The 18,264-nt window shown below is 37.3% G+C and overlaps 1 long non-coding RNA gene across 3 annotated transcripts; it reads right to left on the bottom strand.

Moving 5' to 3' along the window:
• Positions 1-8,688: 8,688 nt before the first annotated feature.
• On the bottom strand, positions 8,689-10,613 carry LOC123467644. Of its 3 annotated transcripts, none has more exons than XR_006641824.1 (3): positions 10,312-10,613; positions 9,427-10,113; positions 8,689-9,360 (listed from the first exon to the last, which is right to left on the bottom strand). It is a non-coding gene; the product is annotated as an uncharacterized LOC123467644 (long non-coding RNA). The 3 variants fall into 3 exon arrangements; XR_006641823.1 differs by having other exon boundaries at positions 8,689-9,749; positions 9,847-10,113; XR_006641822.1 differs by having other exon boundaries at positions 8,689-10,113.
• Between the last annotated feature and the right edge of the window lie 7,651 nt (positions 10,614-18,264).

Here is an 18,264-nt window from a genome sequence, read left to right as displayed (position 1 = left end):
AAACAGGAAATCAACAAGGTGCATCGGCGGCCAAAAAACTTGATGTCAAGTGTCATTGGTTTGAACGTGAATTAAATCAATCCGAACATCGACTAGCAATTTTTCGGGACGCCATTGGTTCTCCTTCCAAACAACGTCGAGCGGTGATCGATGGCGGCGGATCAGCGTTAAAGTGGCTGTTCGGGTAGCGCACCCAGGCTGATCTCGCTGGATTGAATAAAGAAGATCACCGGCCTTACACACCGGGAAAATGAAATAGTCCATTTGATGGACCAGCAGGCAACTGTAGTGAACGAATCACTTTGGGAGATCCGGACAAATACCCAGTTGATCCAGGAGTTGGAAAGGCAAACGGCGGAACTAACAAAGAATTACAAAAAATTTGCTTGGACGAATGGCAGAGCGTCGTTTATATGATCGAGTATTTCGATTTTTTCATCAATCTAGACACAGCATTCGAGTCGATGGAAGCGAGCCTGCAGTGGCTTCGAGACTTGGCAGACGCTCTTGACGAAGGGTTGGCCCTCTTCGGCAAACGGCCGATTAGCGCCTCAGATATTTCCACCTGCTCAAATGGCTTCGGTGTTGAAAGGTAAAGAGTTAACCGACAACTACCTTTGGGTTGGGCAGTATCGAGGAAGTAATTCAGGGGGACCTATCGTGAAGCTATGGTGACGGTGGCAGCGGTGGAGGGACGTTTTCGTCTCTTTATCAAAATCTGGATCTACGATCACCGCAGCAGCTATACCCTGTTGGAATTTTTCAGTTTACCACGAGCAACAGACAATGGCACCTATGGAGGGAGCGATCGGGGACCTCACCGAATTTTCGGCCCGTTTCCACAGATTTGGAGACTTTTATTGAACTTTCGACTGCCGACGTTCGGGGTTGCAAACAATTGGAACGATTAATTTGTAATTTTCCATACAGGTTTAGGAAAACGGGGAGCACGGAAATCCTGTGCGATTTCGTTATTCACCAATGACGCCAACCGTAAGCTAACGCAATGCAGACAACAATTTAAAGAATGGAAAGGATCCGAAGTAGCTTATCTTGGGAGAGAATCGCTGGGTGTTCTCAGCCGTTACAGCTCATGAGGTGGTGTTCATGGTCCGATCGGTAGCAGCCAAGGCCCCGCAATCACTGTTGCTGCCTCCGTTTGGGATTTTGATGTCCCTCCTGGATGTACGGCTCGAACGGAAGACTGGGTCTTCCCCGCCAGTTTAGACGGACGATTGGAGGCCTCGTTAGATCCTCTGGTGGCACCACGCTGGCCGCAGTGGGGTTTAATGTAACAACGTTCAAATCGGTCGCAATCATTGAGCTCCCGAAGGCGAATGCCACATCAATTAATTTCATCAGCGACCTACTGCACCGAAAGACGGCGCTCGTGCGTCGTCTGAAATGACAGGAATTCCAGATTCAAGAGTTAATGAAGAAGACGACCGAAGAATTTCAGCTGTCGGAGCCAAGATATCCGTTTGAACTTCTGATCATGTTACTATTACTAGTGGTGGCAACAACTTATCTCAGTTACCAAACTGTTTGGCTGAGAGGGGCCGTATGAGGGCCCACGAACAATTAGATGTTCAAGACGATCACTTCCTATCGCACCTCGAACAGGTGGCGGAGAGTTTGACGACATTTCCTTTTTTTTTTTTTTTTTTTGAATGCTTCTTTTGGGGTGTTCGTTTGGAATTTTGTTTTCGGGATTTTTTGGTTTGTTCTTTATTTTGGTGTGTTGGGTTTTCTGATTTAGGGTTTTAATACTTTTGGGGGTTACCGTTCTGGGGGTTTTATTTTTATCAAGCAGTCGGGGCGACCGCCTTCACGGGGGATCTGTCACGTGGAGATCACGTGACATACGCGTGAGACACACCCTACACTCACCTCCTTCGGAAACAAGCAAGGGCGAATGTCTCACAGTACATTCGACCTTGTTTTGTCTGAATGTTGCGGTAGCATCACAGGACGCTTGCGCCTTCTCTAACGCTTCGGGAAACAAGCAAAGGCGAATGTACTCGAACGTTCGGCCTTGCTTTGTAGTAAATGGTTAAGGGTATCTTCTTCTTTTGTAGAAACAAGCAAGGGCGGATGTACTCGTACAACCGACCTTGCTCAGTAATAAGTCATACGGGTTATTTCGATTGTTCGTAGAAACAGCAAGGGCGAAAGCACTCGATGATTCAACCTTGCTGTTCACCTACCATAAATAGGTGGTGTAGTGTCTCTTGAATGTAATGTTCTTACTTGACGTCTTACAGTGTGGACGTCCTAATACACTCGTGTTACACATCACCCCCAAGTGTAACAATATGTAGTAAAAATATAAGAATAAAACAAAATTAAACTAAAGTAATAAAATTAGGCGCAAAGATCTTATGATTACGAAAAACCAAGCCACGCTTTTTTTAAGATGCACACCAATACGTGGCCTAAACCAGGGGAAAGCTAGGGCTATATAAGCAGCAAGCATCACAAAAAAAAGCCAGTCTATTTTGCTTTTCGTAAAATGGAAACCAACTTTTCAGACGAAGAGTCAATCTCGAGTGAGGACTCAATCAGATTATTGGAACACTGATTGGGACTCCTACTACGAAAAGAATCTCTGATAAGACCGTATTCGCGTCAGCAAACCCCCTGGCAGCTCATCTCGTTCGGACCCGCGTTATCAGGATGTAGATCCTGATGATCCGGTGTATATAGCTGCCTGTAGGGAAGTAAGTAACCTAGATCGCCCTTATTATTTTTATTTATTTATTCATTTGATTTTTATTTATTTTTCTCACCTAACAAAAAAAAAAAAAACACACATTCTTTTTGTTCCTTGAGGGGAGCGTAGCCTAAAAGAAAAAGCAGGAGAAACAGGCCATCGCCGAAAAAGAAGAAGTAGCCGAAGCTTACGAAGAAGCTTTTGGCTAAATCGAAAAGAGAAGATGCAATCCTAGAAAAAAGAAAGGCGAAATCATCAGATATGCTAAAGGGAAATTTTTTTCCCTTACCTAGCCGTTTCGGTTCCACGACGGAACCGAACGACTGGGATACGGCATCAGACAATTTTTTGCCTGAGCTAGATCTCGAGAGTGACACAACTCTAGAACATAGAGACAATATACCCTTAACAGAAGATAATGCAGACCCTCTTCAGTCCCCAAAGACCGATATTGATCTGCAACCGGCGGGTAACGATACAATCGTCACAGAACCTCTAAACGAAGACAAACCAGAAAATGACACTTTAGAAATAACTCTTCTAACTTCCCAGCCTGACCTTACTATCGTAACAACTGATCCCACTTTTACCGTCCAACAAGCACGCAGTAAAAGGATTGTAAAGAAACCTCAAAGGCTAATAGAGGAATAATAGAGTCTGATGTTCTTGCAAACAAAACAAAACAAAACAAAATTAAATGTAGAAACAAAACTAAATAAAACTAAAAGTAATAAAAAATTAAAAAAAAAAAAAAAGGAAGATCTCATGATTATGAAAACCCAAGCCACCCTATTTTTTTCTAGGCCCACCAACACGTGGCCTAATCCAGGGAAGCTAGGACTATATAAAGAGGCAGTTAGCATCGAAAAGTCAGTCCATTCTTTCCACTATGGACGATAACTACCCCGATATAGAATCGATATCAAGTGAAGAACTGAACCTGATCGGTTCGTTCTCGAATAACGATTGGGATTCCTATTTAGAAGAGTCCCTCATTCACCAAAATTCGCGTCAGGGTACACCCTGGCCTCTAATTTACTTTGGACACCCACGTTATCAGGATTTAGATCCTGATGACCCGGTTTATATCAAAGCATGCAAGGAGTAAGTAACACGAGAAATAATTAATTTTTCCCAAATATATTTTGTTTTATTTGTCATTTTTTTGTATGGTTAGCTTAGAGGAACAGAGGGAAAAAGAAGCGATAGCACAGAAAGAGGCAATAGCCAAAGCTTCCGAAGAAGCTGAGGCTAAAGCAAAACAAGAAGAAACTTCACTTAATCTAATGAAAGAAAAAATCGTTAGCTGCGCTAACGGGATATTTTTCCTCTTCCTAGTCGTTTTGGTTCCACGACCGAACCAAATTACTGGGATTCAGAAGCGGATTTGGAGCGCAAGCTTTAATGCCAATTCTGGTACGAGAACAAAGAGAAGACTGAGGCCTTAAAAATTTTCTTTATCGGTATGGGTCTACTGCTTGGATTGGTAAGCGTGTGCCTACAATGGTTCAAGCAGTAGGAGCACCATACCTCCATTTTTCTTGTCTTTTCAACTCTACAGAATTAAAAACAATACAACCTCCATATTATTACCTTGTAATTTATTCATTCCATAATACGAACAAACAAAAAAACCGTTTACAAACGGCTGGGAACATATGAGCTGGTGGGAAACATTCAAGATCATCATGTTCTTCATTGGTCTAGCAGTTGTAACAGAATTCCCATTATTCAATCATGGCTTCTTCACTTTATCTCCCCCACATCCATCGTCACACAGCCTCCACTTGAACCCACCATAAGACTGCAAGCAGCAACAGAACGGACATATTTCCCATCGACTTCCCAAAAGACACCTGCACCACCCGAAGACATATTCTTACATCAGCCGACTAACACGGAAGCACCCTCGTCTAGCCGAAAACTTCCAGAACATCTTCCTACCTGTTCTTACGCCTAGAATATTCTTGCACCTGTACCACGTACGCCAGAATATTCAACCCCTTTTTAGATTAAGATCACAATGCATAAATAACCCTTAGATTTAGAAATATTTTTACTAATTATTCACTTAAACCCTAGTTAAGTGACCTGTCCGAACTGTCACCACAGTTCGGGGGTGGCTTTAACGCAGGACTATTAAATACTAATTTATATCTCAAACTCTCGCTATCTCCCGTAAATTTTACGGCCTAAAACTATAATTCTTCTCCCCCCTCCATGACTCATCCTAGCGGATGGGTACTTCTTAACCTCCCTAACATTCGACTTAAATGAGTTGACAAAACTGTCAACTCGAGTCAGGGTCTCTTTTGCACGGAGCCTTATTTCCCTATTGTTTGCTTTATTCGGGTTACGGCCGCATCTTTTCCATATAAAAAGGCCGTGATTTTCCTCTCAAAGTCAGTTCCTTTCGGGCTCCCGACGAGTTCCTTTTTTTCAGTTTCCTTTCCGGTTCCATCCCGGTTCCCTTCTGAGCTCTGTGACCTAACGACTCTGTTTTAAGGTATCAGTTCAGTTCAGTTATCTTAATTCAGTGAATTGGATATTCTGTCTCACGTTGTTCAACTGTTCCCAATTGGTATGTCACACCTCATCTAAATTATAATTGTAGACTTAGACATAGTAACTAATACATTTGCATTGTGGATCAGCTGTCTCTGTTATTTATTTTAAACGGCTTTAAATTTGATTATTCCGTAAAGTGAAGAATGAATAAACCCATGATCTCGTTTCACATATATATAAATAAAAATACCTGTATATACAATGCCTGGGGACAAATTTTACTTTCACTTTCAACAATCTGTATAAAATAGTAAATAGCAACAGTAACTGACACCTAGCGGTCAATTTTTGAAACCTGTGAAAAAGATTTTTTTTTATTCTCAACATTTATTTTATTTTCTTTCCTCCTTCCTTCACTCGCACTGAAAAAAAAAACCGTTCGCTTTTTTGGTGGGGGGGGGGGTTAGTTTAAAACAAAAAAGGGAAAAAGGAGCATTCGCTACCAAGGGAAGAACGAATAAACCCATTATCTCTTTACACTTTCATTCCAACTCTTACAGTACCCTCCCAAAATAATCAACACTTCCCCGTTTTTCGCCCTTTATAACATGGGCTCTTATGGAGAAACGTCTCCTTAGTTTTTATTTTTTTACTCATTTCCCCTTAGAGTTAAATTTTAAAAAAAATTCAGCTTACTCATTGATGAGTTTGCTTTAGAATGATGTGTGGCGCAATAATATAACGGTAATCCCCTGAACGGTTTTTATGCGTTCAGGTGTTGATAATTTTTCCCTTTTCTCCGGTTTGCGCCGCCATTAATTTAGTACTGGTTACCCCAAAAAAACCCTTTTTTTATTTTATTCATAGCTGCTTAACGGAGAATCACACTAACTTCTAGTTTGATTCGTCGTAATCAGCGTAAGTTAAATTTTTTATTCTTATAATTAAATATTTTTTTTTGTTACATTAACCCCATTCTAAAAATACTTAAATAGGGGCAAAATTTTTTTTCAGATAAACATGGAGGTTATGTATGGGTAACTCGGGTAGAGATTACCTTTGTTCCCACTAGAGGCGCATGTTACAGCGCTCTTTATATTTGTATTCCCTTCCATAATTATATTTTCCTTGAATGCCATATTCAAGGCAGTGACGTTTGCTGGGCTATTTGCTATAGCTGTTTTGTTTTGGTTTTTGAATTTAAAACAGCTTGTTTTATACAAACAACAGCCGTGTACCACAAGTTACCCATACATAACCTCCATGTTTATCTGAAAAAAATTTTGCCCCTATTTAAGTATTTTTAGAATGGGGTTAATGTAACAAAAAAAATATTTAATTATAAGAATAAAAATTTAACTTACGCTGATTACGACGAATCAAACTAGAAGTTAGTGTGATTCTCCGTTAAGCAGCTATGAATAAAATAAAAAAGGGTTTTTTTGGGGTAACCAGTACTAAATTAATGGCGGCGCAAACCGGGGAAAAGGGAAAATTATCAACACCTGAACGCATAAAAACCGTTCAGGGGATTACCGTTATATTATTGCGCCACACATCATTCTAAAGCAAACTCATCAATGAGTAAGCTGAATTTTTTTTTAAATTTAACTCTAAGGGGAAATGAGTAAAAAAATAAAAACTAAGGAGACGTTTCTCCATAAGAGCCCATGTTATAAAGGGCGAAAAACGGGAAGTGTTGATTATTTTGGGAGGGTACTGTATATCTCGCGCCAAACTACCCGAATTCATCGTCCTGTTTGACACCGTACTTCACCATCTGACAACATTTCAATGTTATCTGTTGTCGCCTCTACCACTCTAATGAAGGTACATTTATTTAAGCAGCCAGTCACTCCTTATCCTCAACGAATACAACACATCACCGTCATCAAGCAAGACCGTCTTTGTCGACTAGCAACGTAACGAAGACAATGGAGCCCTTAGTCGATACCAACAGCGCTGATAGTCCGTTTATTGAGGATGAAGAAACTATACAGCACCGCAGACGATCCATTCGAGCTTTTCAAAAAGGTACAAGCGAGCAACAAAAATGATAAGAAGAAGGAAGAAAATTGGCGAATGAAGCACTATGAAAACGGCCCAGTTTGTGCTAAACGCAAAGCTTAAACATCCGCTTATATAAACAGCCGAGAATGGCAGGGCAGCGAGTCTACCATCAACAATAGTCGTTGGAACCGATATTCTTGGTAGTCAAGCTCAGTCCTGTATCGCTAATCGTTACACTACAAATCTTGCTAACAAATCTGCTTTTCTTTACCTTTAGCTTTCTTTCGTCACAGCGCTTACGAATATGAGGAAACGGAAAGTCAATGTGACCAGCATTACGGCATTAGGAATCCATTTGTGTTTTCACAAACAAATACCTAAAGCCGTACGGGCTCTGCATAGACTTTTTAGCCGACTTATGAAACCGTTTGCAACCTACACCCGACTGAAAACAGAAAGACGAATGAAGGGTTCCTTTATGCTTGTGTGGTTCCCTTACTTCTCTACAAGTCTCACAGGCAGAAGGGGAAGCGCTAGCGCCATCTAAGATAAAAAAAAATTCAGAATATTGCTGGCTATAGCAAAAGAAAATGCAATTTTACGCAATTCAGTCCTTGAATCTTTTGTCTCATGCAACAGCTTTAAAAAATATTACATTCACAGATACTATTTGCTGGGTTTTTTTTTTATGTTTTTCAGTATACCTAAGCATCATACTCTGATATGTCTCCATTAATTGTGATACAGTAATCAACATGTTCTATATCACTTGAAACTCAGTAATTTTTGCGGAAACCTTTTTCAATCGCTGGTCCCACTAATCTGTAAAAACTTCTCCAAATCACGATAACCAGTAACCGGTGCAAAGATTTTCACCGAAAGTTTTTTGTTGTTCTTTTACTTTCCTTTATTCATCTTTTTAGTATGTGCTGGCTCCGTGAAAGAAGAAAAAGAGTAGACTTAGTCATTTTGGACGAGGGCATGTTACTGATGACAGCAGATAAAGCATAGTAAAAAAATTGTTACGCACTTGAATGCATAATAAAAGTCATTTTACCAGAAACTCTGGACATGTTTTTTCCCCTAAATTGTGTAGATATACTAGTTTAAAAATTATATACTAGTTCTAAATTAGTTTTGGCCGCTCCTGTGTATCATGTGCTGTAGTGTGCTGGCTGTTGATTTTCGTTTTTCCTTACAATAAAAGCTATTTTTGGTGTTCCTTGTGAGCCAAGGCATGATTTACCTTATTTGAGCTTCTCCATCTACTTCAACCTTTCACCTTACACTACCGTAAATGTAGTGTAAGTATATTTAATTAAGTTAACTTAATTTACGAGCATGCTAACTTAACCTAAGCTACGATCATAACTGCGATTTTCTTTTCTTTTCTTTTTTTCTTTATGTATGCACCATATATACAGTATATATATTACAATGAAACAAACAAAAAATACTATAGCCTACCAAATATGTGTATTTTTCCAAAGACATAGAACGGCTTTAGGGAAATTTTCCGACTGGATACTGCAGCTGCCTTGCGAACAGGGCTATGTTTTCTTATTTTGGCGCCTAGTCGAATACAACATTTTAAATTTTTTAAATGGTCCCCAAACTGTAACAAAAAAAAAAGATACGGTACAGGTAAAGAACAAAGATGAGGGTCCCTCCACCTCTCTTTTGGTAAAACCGGTACTGAACATGAAGCGGTATGCTGCTATTGACTTTTCTGGAGTATTCGGTCTGATGCTAGAAATGTGATGTCGCAAAGTTTTTTTCTAACATAAGCATAAAGGCAGCCGTGATGTTAGACAGGAACGACATCGCTGTACGATAATGGGGAAATAGAAATAGAAAACCTTTTTTAAATAGTGTGCTGATTTCAAAATTCCTCTAATAAACATCCATTTATTGTTACAAATAAAAGAAACTGACATTTTCTACCAGCAATCTCATCAAGGCTGCTTCCAAATGAATACTTTTATAGCATCCAGTAAGTCTGGTACTGCTAAAGATGCGCTTACTATGCACACGTTACCAACTTGAAAAATAATCTGATGTATTCCAAACATGCTCTCATTATCGTCTAGGAAATATTCTTGATATGTTAGTTCTTATGAAGAAGTTTTCTGCCAGTAGTAGAGTCGTAAATGCGAGTAACTTAGCATTTCCTACTTTAACCATTTTACCCTTACCTTCGTATTTTGACGTTCTTCTTCACGAGAACGTTCCTCCTACAAATGTTCTTATGGCTGTATATTCTGTCTGTGAACTTCACTATCAACATTTTTTTTTCTAAGTTTTTCTCAGAAGTAAGTAAGTTTCTCAGAAGTAAGTAGTTTAGCTATATCAGCTGAACAAAAGAAATAGCTATATATGGCTAAAACAAGCTGTTCAAGTTAATATAGGGGGTAAAACATCAAAAATGATAAGGAAGTTCATGTCTACTTACTTGTTTGATACAGATTGAATAACAACTTCAATGGTCCCACTATATTCCATTCGCTACGATGGTGTCCTGTTTAATTCAAAATACGTAAAAGAATCAAAACGTAAAACATTTAAAAGAAGTATTTATCAAGTTTGTGTGAATAGATATATGATTGGAGCCGTACCGCCGCCGAGGCAAATAGGCCTACGTACTTTCTCGACTTTCTCTAACTTTAGTAAGACACTTCTAGTTAGTTTGTGGTATTCCATCCATTGAAGCGAATTTATTACGTCTTAGTTCCACGGAGCCCAGTGACGTTTTAAGGTAATAAATTCAGGTTGGAAAGGTTAAAACCGATAGCTTTCGTTGGCGTCCGGGTTATTACTTAGCTCCGTCATGCAAAGCATGATGCCATGCTTCCCCCTCTAACCTTGAAGCTGAGAATTGTAACCTGAAAAGGATGAGACCAAAAGTAGAGGGATTGAAAAAAGGGGGGAAAAAAAGAATGTTTCCATTGAGCCCATCCCGGTCTTCCGTGTTGGTTCCTTCAATACTGGTCAAGCAGGGCAATCTGCTTTGACCATCTTACTAGGTTATACTTATATCACTGGGTAGGTCTCTAGTCTTTTAGTGTAAAAGGTAAGCGTACTTCTTCTTTCACGATCTGATTCTTTCACAAGATCTACTAGTTCTCTTCCTAGTAAATCTTTGGATATTTTTATCTGCGATACAAGAAAATACACTGTTTCAGCAAAGTGGGTTTGAAAAGCAACCATCGAGCGGAAGAGATAGAGGAGATTTATTAATTTATTATAAATATTTAACGACAACTTCACAACTACTGGTCGGGCGTTCAAGGTTCTGGGGAAACTATGGAACACCGTAAGCGGCCTGAACAAGAATTGAATCGAATGGAACTGAGCAAAAACAGAGAGTTTTAGCATTGTTTCAGCTTTTTTCAGCATGGTAGCTACAATATCTCTGATGGTATGATGGTATATTTACAACTTGGTCTCCGCAAGACGGTCTCAAAGGGTTGAGACCGTCGCTGCTACATTCCAGAGGGATTATTCTGGCCCACTGATTGGCTCTCTCCCTCTCCTCACTCTAAATAGATATCTATCCCTCTCCACCCCTTCTGCTTGTGGGGTGTGGTGTGTCTGGGGCGTGTGTGGAGTTTTTTGTCGGGCTGCCGCCTTCATTTGTTTGTTTTTCGTGTTTATTTATACTATTTTACGTTTATGTTTGTAATTAATTTATTTATGCTATTACACTATTTATACCTTTATTAAATCGCTTTTCAATTTTTAAAACAGGAATGAATTAAACATCGGTATGTTTTTATTAGAATTTTTGTGAATGATCACTCATGGGCAACTGGGGTTGGTGCGGGCCGGAGAAAAACGGTTTCATAACCCGATTTTGGGAGAATCGGGAAAACTATGAGTCCAAAAGTTTTATCAGTTATAGGAATGGATATATCTTGATAAGATCTGCCCGTTTTTGTAAAAATATTACTTAAAAAGTACTTATTGGAGAAGTAAACCGCTTCGCCATTTTTCAGGTAGGTCAGTGCAGTTTACCGGGTCTAAGTTAACTGTGAAATTTTTTGCAGGGAAACTATATGACCAAAATAAATAAATTTTATATAAATGGCTCTTGATAAGGCTATCTATTTCTCTATAAATTATGAAAAAATTTTAATACACTAAAATGTTTCAAAAATAACGAAAATTGTTACTTAAGTCAATAGGATCTTTTGCAACCGGGGCACAACAATATTGAAAACACATGACAGCCCTACAGAAAAGATTTTTTTTAATACAAGAAATGTGATCTGGAAACAGAAATTGCTACACATACTAACCAAGATACGTAGCAATTAACTGACACAAAAAAAAATAAAAAATAAATTTAACACTGATTCACAAAATCCACTTTGTATTGGGGAATAGACCAAGATCGGATGATGAGTTGCCAAGGCTGAATTCCGACCTGGGGTATTTTTCCTCTCGGGCCCTATAGGAGGGAAATGAAAAATAATATATTTAATTAAGTTGTAGTTAGTTTTATTACAAAATCTTTTGGAATCGTGTACTATACCTCTGTGCTGATATAATACACAAAATTTTATCTCCAAAAAAGCTGTTATTTTTCCAGGAAACTTTTTGAAAGGTACTTGTTTACAATGTACCGTAGCAGACGTAAAGTGATTGACTGTGACTAGTGACTGTAGTGTCAAACTGTTTTCGTTTTTTTTGTCATTAGTAGTGTAGTTTGTGATGTCAGTAATGAGTTATTTGACACAATTAGTCTTTTTAAGTTATCTGATTATGCTAAAGGATTTATTCATAAGGAAAAAGAAATTTACTTAGAAAAACGTCTGCTTCTTGTTCTACAGTTGTAATACGGGGAGGGGGGGGGTGTTGTGGAAAGGTAAACAAGTACCTTTCAAAAAGTTTCCTAGAAAAATAACAGCTTTTTTGGAGATAAAATTTTTTGTATTATATCAGCACAGAGATATAGTACACGATTCCAAAAGATTTTGTAATAAAACTAACTACAACTTAATTAAATATATTATTTTTCATTTCCCTCCTATAGGGCCCGAGAGGAAAAATACCCCAGGTCGGAATTCAGCCTTGGCAACTCAGCATCCGATCTTGGTCTATAACACTTTCAGCCAATAGAGCAGTAAAACATCCTGCGTTGCGCATTTTCCACAAATGCGAAAATCTCATTTGTGTCCAAGTTGGTCTGCTGCGGCTGCAGCGTCTTTTGGAGAAACCATCTTCTTCACGTTAAAAATTAAGTTTTCATAACTATAATTTAGATTTCCCCCTTTTCTTCCTAGCAGTGGGTACCCTATTCATCTTTTCATTTCCCAATATTTTTTTCTAGCTCCAGTTCTATCTACTTTATTTTTATTTTATTTTTGTTTGTAAGTTGCTCGTCTCTTTTAGCCGAAGAATTTCGTTTGCTGCCAGAAATTCGTCTGCTACAAGGGGATGAACAACAAACCATTCACAAACAATAGCTAAATAAAAATAAACCAGATAGAACTAGGACTGTAAAAAAAATTGGGAAATGAAAAAATGAATAGGGTACCTCTGCTAGGAAAAAAAGGGGGAAAATCTTAATTATATTTATGAAAACTTATTTTTTAACATGAAGAAGTTGGTTTCTCCATAAGACGCTGCAGCCGCACTGCCGCAGCAGACCAACTTGGACACAAATGAGATTTTCGCATTTGTGGAGAACGCGCAACGTAGGATGTTTTACTGCTCTATTGCTAAAATTTTCATATAATATTGATTTAAATATGATTATTAATACTTAAGACTAAATATACTTGTTAGCTTTAATTCCTATAGCCTTACTTACCACCGAACATATTTATTTGTATTTGTGCTAATTACTTCATTTACTTGTGAAAAAAATTACTTGTGCCCGGATCCCGTCGTGAACCATTGTCGATTTCGGATGGCTGCACTCGGTGCAGTAGCCAGTGCACACTGGCTCGGAGCGAGAAGGGTCATGTGACGTCATGCACTCCACCGGGTTGTCAGAAAATAAACGTTACACTCAAACACTTTTTTCACTTTTTACGCCCTGGAGGAAGTTGCAGACGAAAGAAAAAAAGGCTCCTATCACTAAACAACACACTCTCTAAATTCGTCTGCTAGAAATTGCATTGCACCGCTTGCCAACACAGTCTTCATCTGTCCACGGAAACAGATCCGTTTAGATTGTCGGTCAAAAACGGATCCTCCAAGTGGTGGGGAACGGAATTGTTTCCGATCACTATGCGTACGGCTTATTCCGATTTGTTTCCGTTCAACATAGTCTCCGTGGCGGGCGTTCCAATTTTGTTTGATTGTTTAGCTATGTTGTCATTATTTACGTTTATTGTTTTTGTTTTTTTTTCTTTTGATTTGGTTTTAAAGTTAGTTGTATTTGTGTTTGTATTTTTAAAATCTATATATATGTTTAAAAAGAATAAACTTTTTTAATGAAAAAAAATTGCTGTATTTCATTTTTTTTGAACCACGAAACAAATTTTACATTAGAACAGAAGTAAGAATATATTATTATTTGATAGGTAATATTAATGAATTTCTTACCATTTAACGAATTTTATTTAGGATTAGTGAAATGCATAAAATTTTTACAGTGTTACTCAGCCAAAGCTTTAAATTTGCATTCAGTGTGTTGGCTGCGTTTTCCATCCACGTTGGGAAGTACACTTTTTTATTAAGAAGGTAATCTATTGTGGCATTGTAAAAAAATTAACACAATTATCAAACAGGTAACTTATCTCACAAAATTTTAATGTTATAGCCCTGACATCACTCTTTTATTTTCCCTTTTCCAGGTATCGGAATCCCACTAGGTTGACCAGGGCAACAACCAACAATTGAATAGTCAATTAAAAAGCAACCTTCTAAGCCTAGAATCAATAACTAAGAATAAACCATTAAAGCTAATTAGGTATTTTTCAATGTAAAAATGTAATTAAATAATCAAATAATCAAACAATTTGTTCGTGTCACTCTTCACTCATTGAATTTGCTTTATGTTGTTTATGAATAAAACACTTGCTGCTTACTCTTTAAAACACATTGAGTTTTTATTTAAAATGTACTTGTGTTTACATGCATTCTTGGTAATTTAAAACGTTGGAATAATAATAATGAGAAGATATATTATTAAGATTCTGTATTACGCGTCATCAAAATGGCCGCCGCAATGGATGTGGGAGGAGGGGAAGGGGGTACATTTTATTGGAATTTGTGGTTCTTAAACTATTAAAAACCACAGAATTCCAATAAAATGTACATCAAAACATGCTAGAGATAATAAAGAATCTTAATAATATATTTTCTGTTTATTTTGGTGTATTCCAACGTTTTAAATTACCAAGAATGCATGTAAACACAAGTACATTTTAAATAAAAACTCAATGTGTTTTAAAGAGTAAGCAGCAAGTGTTTTATTCATAAACAACATAAAGCAAATTCAATGAGTGAAGAGTGACACGAACAAATTGTTTGATTATTTGATTATTTAATTACATTTTTACATTGAAAAATACCTAATTAGCTTTAATGGTTTAACCTTAGTTATTGATTCTAGGCTTAGAAGGTTGCTTTTTAATTGACTATTCAATTGTTGGTTGTTGCCCCGGTCAACCTAGTGGGATTCCGATACCTGGAAAAGGGAAAATAAAAGAGTGATGTCAGGGCTATAACATTAAAATTTTGTGAGATAAGTTACCTGTTTGATAATTGTGTTAATTTTTTTACAATGCCACAATAGATTACCTTCTTAATAAAAAAGTGTACTTCCCAACGTGGATGGAAAACGCAGCCAACACACTGAATGCAAATTTAAAGCTTTGGCTGAGTAACACTGTAAAAATTTTATGCATTTCACTAATCCTAAATAAAATTCGTTAAATGGTAAGAAATTCATTAATATTACCTATCAAATAATAATATATTCTTACTTCTGTTCTAATGTAAAATTTGTTTCGTGGTTCAAAAAAATGAAATACAGCAATTTTTTTCATTAAAAAGTTTATTCTTTTTAAACATATATATAGATTTTAAAAATACAAACACAAATACAACTAACTTTAAAACCAAATCAAAAGAAAAAAAACAAAAACAATAAACGTAAATAATGACAACATAGCTAAACAATCAAACAAAATTGGAACGCCCGCCACGGAGACTATGTTGAACGGAAACAAATCGGAATAAGCCGTACGCATAGTGATCGGAAACAATTCCGTTCCCCACTTGGAGGATCCGTTTTTGACCGACAATCTAAACGGATCTGTTTCCGTGGACAGATGAAGACTGTGTTGGCAAGCGGTGCAATGCAATTTCTAGCAGACGAATTTAGAGAGTGTGTTGTTTAGTGATAGGAGCCTTTTTTTCTTTCGTCTGCAACTTCCTCCAGGGCGTAAAAAGTGAAAAAAGTGTTTGAGTGTAACGTTTATTTTCTGACAACCCGGTGGAGTGCATGACGTCACATGACCCTTCTCGCTCCGAGCCAGTGTGCACTGGCTACTGCACCGAGTGCAGCCATCCGAAATCGACAATGGTTCACGACGGGATCCGGGCACAAGTAATTTTTTTCACAAGTAAATGAAGTAATTAGCACAAATACAAATAAATATGTTCGGTGGTAAGTAAGGCTATAGGAATTAAAGCTAACAAGTATATTTAGTCTTAAGTATTAATAATCATATTTAAATCAATATTATATGAAAATTTTAGCAATAGAGCAGTAAAACATCCTACGTTGCGCGTTCTCCACAAATGCGAAAATCTCATTTGTGTCCAAGTTGGTCTGCTGCGGCGTGCAGCGTCTTATGGAGAAACCAACTTCTTCATGTTAAAAAATAAGTTTTCATAAATATAATTAAGATTTTCCCCCTTTTTTTCCTAGCAGAGGGTACCCTATTCATTTTTTCATTTCCCAATTTTTTTTACAGTCCTAGTTCTATCTGGTTTATTTTTATTTAGCTATTGTTTGTGAATGGTTTGTTGTTCATCCCCTTGTAGCAGACGAATTTCTGGCAGCAAACGAAATTCTTCGGCTAAAAGAGACGAGCAACTTACAAACAAAAATAAAATAAAAATAAAGTAGATAGAACTGGAGCTAGAAAAAAATATTGGGAAATGAAAAGATGAATAGGGTACCCACTGCTAGGAAGAAAAGGGGGAAATCTAAATTATAGTTATGAAAACTTAATTTTTAACGTGAAGAAGATGGTTTCTCCAAAAGACGCTGCAGCCGCAGCAGACCAACTTGGACACAAATGAGATTTTCGCATTTGTGGAAAATGCGCAACGCAGGATGTTTTACTGCTCTATTGGCTGAAAGTGTTATAGACCAAGATCGGATGCTGAGTTGCCAAGGCTGAATTCCGACCTGGGGTTTTTTTCCCCCGGGCCCTATAGGAGGGAAATGAAAAATAATATATTTAATTAAGTTGTAGTTAGTTTTATTACAAAATCTTTTGGAATCGTGTACTATATCTCTGTGCTGATATAATACAAAAAATTTTATCTCCAAAAAAGCTGTTATTTTTCTAGGAAACTTTTTGAAAGGTACTTGTTTACCTTTCCACAACACCCCCTCCCCGTATTACAACTGTAGAACAAGAAGCAGACGTTTTTCTAAGTAAATTTCTTTTTCCTTATGAATAAATCCTTTAGCATAATCAGATAACTTAAAAAGACTAATTGTGTCAAATAACTCATTACTGACATCACAAACTACACTACTAATGACAAAAAAACGAAAACAGTTTGACACTACAGTCACTAGTCACAGTCAATCACTTTACGTCTGCTACGGTACATTGTAAACAAGTACCTTTCAAAAAGTTTCCTGGAAAAATAACAGCTTTTTTGGAGATAAAATTTTGTGTATTATATCAGCACAGAGGTATAGTACACGATTCCAAAAGATTTTGTAATAAAACTAACTACAACTTAATTAAATATATTATTTTTCATTTCCCTCCTATAGGGCCTGAGAGGAAAAATACCCCAGGTCGGAATTCAGCCTTGGCAACTCATCATCCGATCTTGGTCTATTCCCCAATACAAAGTGGATTTTGTGAATCAGTGTTAAATTTATTTTTTATTTTTTTTGTGTCAGTTAATTGCTACGTATCTTGGTTAGTATGTGTAGCAATTTCTGTTTCCAGATCACATTTCTTGTATTAAAAAAAAATCTTTTCTGTAGGGCTGTCATGTGTTTTCAATATTGTTGTGCCCCGGTTGCAAAAGATCCTATTGACTTAAGTAACAATTTTCGTTATTTTTGAAACATTTTAGTGTATTAAAATTTTTTCATAATTTATAGAGAAATAGATAGCCTTATCAAGAGCCATTTATATAAAATTTATTTATTTTGGTCATATAGTTTCCCTGCAAAAAATTTCACAGTTAACTTAGACCCGGTAAACTGCACTGACCTACCTGAAAAATGGCGAAGCGGTTTACTTCTCCAATAAGTACTTTTTAAGTAATATTTTTACAAAAACGGGCAGATCTTATCAAGATATATCCATTCCTATAACTGATAAAACTTTTGGACTCATAGTTTTCCCGATTCTCCCAAAATCGGGTTATGAAACCGTTTTTCTCCGGCCCGCACCAACCCCAGTTGCCCATGAGTGATCATTCACAAAAATTCTAATAAAAACATACCGATGTTTAATTCATTCCTGTTTTAAAAATTGAAAAGCGATTTAATAAAGGTATAAATAGTGTAATAGCATAAATAAATTAATTACAAACATAAACGTAAAATAGTATAAATAAACACGAAAAACAAACAAATGAAGGCGGCAGCCCGACAAAAAACTCCACACACGCCCCAGACACACCACACCCCACAAGCAGAAGGGGTGGAGAGGGATAGATATCTATTTAGAGTGAGGAGAGGGAGAGAGCCAATCAGTGGGCCAGAATAATCCCTCTGGAATGTAGCAGCGACGGTCTCAACCCTTTGAGACCGTCTTGCGGAGACCAAGTTGTAAATATACCATCATACCATCAGAGATATTGTAGCTACC

This window comes from Daphnia magna, unplaced genomic scaffold (assembly GCF_020631705.1).
Source record: "Daphnia magna isolate NIES unplaced genomic scaffold, ASM2063170v1.1 Dm_contigs212, whole genome shotgun sequence".
Taxonomy (NCBI): Eukaryota; Metazoa; Arthropoda; class Branchiopoda; order Diplostraca; family Daphniidae; genus Daphnia; species Daphnia magna.
Note: the sequence above shows the minus strand (reverse complement) of the source record. Positions and strands in the feature narration are given on the sequence as shown.